Below are 5,407 nucleotides of genomic sequence, written 5' to 3' on the forward strand. Positions count from 1 at the left end.
GAGTAAAACAAGTACTCAACCCTGCATATTATTTTTCTTATGTGCAGGTTGAGCAGGATGTTGCGGAGGATGTTGAGTTGGCCTAAGAACCTAGGATGCGTTGTGTCTTCATACATAGGCGTTATCCTTGACTCTCTTTAAACCTTTTTCCGCTGCTATATTATTAACTATGTCTCAAGACTTTAAATCGTTTCCGTATTGTGTTTGAACATGTATGGTTGTGCTAGGTTTTAACCAAGTAATTACGTTGTCTTTGAAAATGGTGTTTTCCGTGAATTAAATTAAATATTTTACTTTAGAAGTTAATTGGGTTTCTTAAAGTTTATTTTCTCCGCTGCTTCTTTTAAAAGTATTTATCATGAGTCATTTCTAATTAATAGTACAATTTTAACCTTAAACTTTTTTTAAACAAAAATGTTTTTTTTCTGCCTTTAAGTTAATTAAGTTTTCTTTTAAAAACGTTGTCCATGCATGTTGGTCACGATCGCCGCGTTTGTAGTAACCCTAGTATGGCCGGTCGTGATAAGCTAGCTCCTCATCTGATAATTCACTTGTGTTCATTGCTTCACACCATCCAGCCACTTCTCTGTCGATAGAGTGACTCATTTCTGAATTTTCAATCTTTATTTTCTCCGCTGCTTCTTTTAAAAGTATTTATCATGAGTCATTTCTAATTAATAGTACAATTTTAACCTTAAACTTTTTTTAAACAAAAATGTTTTTTTTCTGCCTTTAAGTTAATTAAGTTTTCTTTTAAAAACGTTGTCCATGCATGTTGGTCACGATCGCCGCGTTTGTAGTAACCCTAGTATGGCCGGTCGTGATAAGCTAGCTCCTCATCTGATAATTCACTTGTGTTCATTGCTTCACACCATCCAGCCACTTCTCTGTCGATAGAGTGACTCATTTCTGAATTTTCAATCTGTTCCTGCATCAATTCTGTCTCAAGATATTCCTGTACTAAGGGGTTAATAACATCGATTGCATGCAAATTTTCTACATCAGGAGGCTTCTTCATTGCTTCATCGATGCTAAAGGTATATTTTTCCCCATTGTAGTCAAGGCATATAGTTCCATCAAAAACATCAATTATGGTCTTAGCGGTACGGAGAAAAGGTCTTCCTAAGAGCATACCGCTAGACTCAGCAGATTCATTATCACTCATTTAAATAACATGGAAATCGGCTGGATACCGAAAATCATGCACCTTGACGATAACATTTTCTAAGACTCCATCTGGACAGATACACGGCCTATCTGCCAATTGAATTACCACTTTTGTATCGACCATCCCTACTCCTACCAGCTTCTTGTAAATGGAAAGCGGTAAAACATTTATCGATGCCCCTAAATCACACATGGCATGCTCAATTCTGACATTACCGATTGAAATAGGCAAGGTAAACATACCTGGGTCAGTGCATTTTGATGGCATCCTTCGTTTCTGAATCACTGCTGATACATTTTTTCCAATCAGAATCTTCCCGCTGGGCCTCGTCTTTCCAGCTATAAACTCCTTAATGATTTTTCTGAAGACCGGCAACTTCAAGGCTTGTAGAAACGGTAAATTAATCTCCATCTTCCCGAAAATGTCCATGAAGTCTTCCCAAAAATGTCCATGAAGTCTACCGGTTTTTCCTTCTTTTTCTTAGCTTCCTCTTGACTCGGGAATGGTTTCAGTAGTTTCCCTGCTCCAGTAGATTCTCTACTTCCGGCTCTGGATCTATGAAAAATGGCTCTACTTCTTTAGGTAATGGCTTCTCCGAATCTTCTGCCCTAAGGTCATCTAGTCTAACGGAACTGCTTCCCTTTAAGTTCCCATGTCTAGAGGTTGTACCCTTTTCATCCCTGCCTCCTCTGGGGTTTGTCTCCTCATTCGTCCTCATCTCTGGACCTTCATACCTCTTTCCGGATCTTAAAGTGATCAGACTGATGTTAGCTCTATCTGGCGGCCTTACTAAGGCAGGGATCTTCCCTTCGTTCCCTCGCATCTCGCTCAAGGAAGTTGCTATCTGAGACAGTTGTTTCGCCAACATATCCATTGCCGCCTTTTGCTCCTGCTGAGCATCCTGAAGCTTGTGGACTACGTCGTTGTTCGATTGCAAGTTGTTCTGCATATGTTGTTGAGAACTGACGAGATCATGCACCATTTCATCCAGATTCCTTGGTGTTTTTGAATTTAGCTGACTGGGCCTTGGGCCTGCACTTGGATTCGAACCACTCGCTTGATTCTGGTGAAGGATTCCTTGACCTCCTAAACTATTGTTGTACTGATTTCATGGCCCTTGGTAGTTGGTTTTGAAATTCCTTTGGTGTGGTGATACATAAGAGTTCCCTTGATGGTTTTGGTTCCTATTCCCCCAATTCGGATGATCTCCCTGGTTTAGATTATTCCAGTTGCCCTGCCCCTCTTGACACCTTCCAGACCAGTTACCCTGCCTCTCGGGCTGAGGTGCAAACTGGATACTCTGTTGTGGTGCTGACTGGCTCTGTTCATTGTCCGACCATCTAAAATTGGGATGGTTCCTCCAGGGTGCGTCTCTTTGTCTTCCTAGATTCCAACTTCCGTCTGGATTCCAACTTCCCATCGCATTAGCTTGGGCCTGGTACTCTCCTTCTTGAGGTCCATAATATTGCTGAGTTGACTATCTCCTAGACCCGAAGGTTGTTCCTTCGCTTGTGAGGTTGGTAGTTTGGTCTTCTCGATTGCGTTCAACAGTGCTTTCTCAAACCTGTCGATCCTTGCCTCTACCTTCTCATCATCTTGCTCCCTCATCGCATTCACTGATCCTCTATTCACAAAATTCATTGGGTTATTGTATGCCTTATTGGCATCTATCAAATTCCCCAGGATCTCTCTTGCTTCGCTTCCCTTCTTCCTTGTAAAATTTCCCCTGCTCGAGGAGTTCATTAAATCCTTAGACTCAGGGTTTGCTCATTCATAGAATAGATAATAGGTCTCTGCCTCTATAATCCTGTGATTTGGGCACGCATCCAACAACCCTTTGAACCTCGACCAATATTGACTTAACAACTCATCGTAGTCCTGCTTACACTCCACTATTTCTTTCTTCAGAGCATTTGTTTTGTTGGAAGGGAAAAAGTAATCAAGGAACTCCAGTTTGAAATCTCTCCATGTGCGGATAGAATCCGAGGGTAACCTTAATAACCACGTGTTGGCTTCCCCCTTCAAGGCAAAAGGAACCGCACGCAGGCGATAGTCCTCCTCTGTTGCATCATTTGGCCTCTTCTGAATGCTACACAATTTGCTGAATTCATTCAAGAACTCGTACGGGCACTCATTCCTACGTCCAGAGAATGTGGGTAGGATACCGAGCACGTTCGTCTTGATCTCAATGGACCTCTGTCGCGGATTCATCACTATGGCTTGAGCTGGCTCTCCATCTAGATGAGCAGTGAGCGAACCGATCTCTGGATCTGGATCAATTATGTTCGCCATCTCCCCTATTTCTTCATCCTCTGTACTTGTTTCCGAAGACGATTTAGGATCCTCCCTTCCTGACGAGTTCCAATCCTCTTCACTTTCCGAACCAAACGGAAATGGACCTCCCGTAGATAATCCCGATCTGGTGGTGACCGTAGATGTTGTGTCCTTGACCTGCCAAATAAACTGATCGTTCCTCCACTCAGATGAGTCACCACAGTGTCCAAACCGCGAGCCTCTTCTCATAAACTGAAAAATAAAGGAAAAAAAGAAAAAGAAATTAAAACTATGTATGCCAAAATCCTCTAAACACAATCACAACTTACGCCATCCATCCCCGGCAACGGCGCCATTTGAATCGTGTGAGTGTATGTGTAATAAACTTCTAGGTCGAGCTACCAAGTCCAATGAATCCACTAAACACTAGGTCTAGGAACTCAAGGTGACACAGAAGACTCTGTCTATGAACACACAAACTCTTGCGTTTCAAAGATCCCTCAACCCGTTATACTATAGGTTAGTATAGAGAAGCAGGGGTCAATCTCACGAAGATGGATGCGTAAGAAAGCATCTAGAGACTTTGGTTTAGAAAGCGGCTGCTGCCACGCAAATTTGGGTTGAGGTATAACTACGGCTAGACCTAGGAAATTGTAAACGTCATGCAGAGATCGAACATCCTTAGGGCTACGTAATTTTAAACTAACTTCCAAGACCGAGCCACAATTACCAACTATAGCTAAACAGAACGCAAACAAAAGTGGGGACCAACTCCCAGAAATATCAAGTATGGAAGAAAAGCTGCAACTTACAAACTACGAATTTAACTAACAATGACATGTATAACTTCAACTGAATCAAACACGAAGATGAAGAAAACAAAGCACATACCGAGATTCAAACAAAATGTAAAGATTCGGACGACGGAAACTCGCAACCAACTGGAAATAAAACAGATCTACGTATACTAGACGGAATGAAATGAAAACACGAAAATTAGGCATAAATCCTTATTACTCTGTCGCAGATCTAAACGTCGGAAGCTTCATCCACTCCTGATCCAAGCAGTCCGAACCCAACAACAACCAAACTCACTTCATAACTTCAGATTCAACGAATCTACTCTGATCAACACCAGATCCCAACGATTCTACTCTAATAAGTAACCAGCACAGAAACTAAACATCCAATTCAGTAACCAACAAGCTCAAAGGAAAAGTCACCCATAATCAAAACTCAACAGCAGCTTAAATACGGAAAAACAGAGATTTCATAAACTACGAACGCTTCAAATGAGAACAGGGCCAAGCTTCAAGCAGCGAAGCTAGGTGAAATCAACAACAGTAACTAAAATTAGAGCAAGTAATTGTTTCTTCGCCCTCTGCGAGGACGTTGTTACACCACAATTTTTGGGAATCAGAAAACAGCTGTGGACCCGAACGTGACCCCTTTCAAAACAAGAAAAATCCCTTAGTGTGCAGAATTGTGTGAGCTAAGAACCCGAGGCCTCAGTGCAAAAAAAAGGTTCTCCCCCGAGCATTGCATGCTCTCTTCCTTATATAGATGCGGTAGGATCTTCTAGAAACCTTCGCAAAAATCTCCATTCTGCCCTTCAGCTTCACGATCCCTCCGTCTATTCATTTTCCTCCGAATTTGCTCACTTATTCACCGCAACTGCATGGTCCTTGTAATTCGCCTTCTTTGTTCCTCGACCTGGCGAATTCTTCTGCACACCTGGCTTAAGTCATTTGTGAGACCCTATAATTGAATGAATTCAACCCCTAGATCTATGCATGAAATTAACCTTATCAGGCATGCAGGATTTTATCGACGATTTATTAAGGACTTCGCCAAAATCGCCCAACCCCTTACCAGACTCCTTCAAAACGAGGTGGAGTTCATCTTTGATGAACAGTGCAAAGCCCTTTCAACCTTCTCAAAGAAAAACTGATATCTGCGCCAATC

The sequence above is a fragment of the Salvia splendens genome, chromosome 20 (genome assembly GCF_004379255.2).
Source record: "Salvia splendens isolate huo1 chromosome 20, SspV2, whole genome shotgun sequence".
NCBI classification, from domain to species: domain Eukaryota; kingdom Viridiplantae; phylum Streptophyta; class Magnoliopsida; order Lamiales; family Lamiaceae; genus Salvia; species Salvia splendens.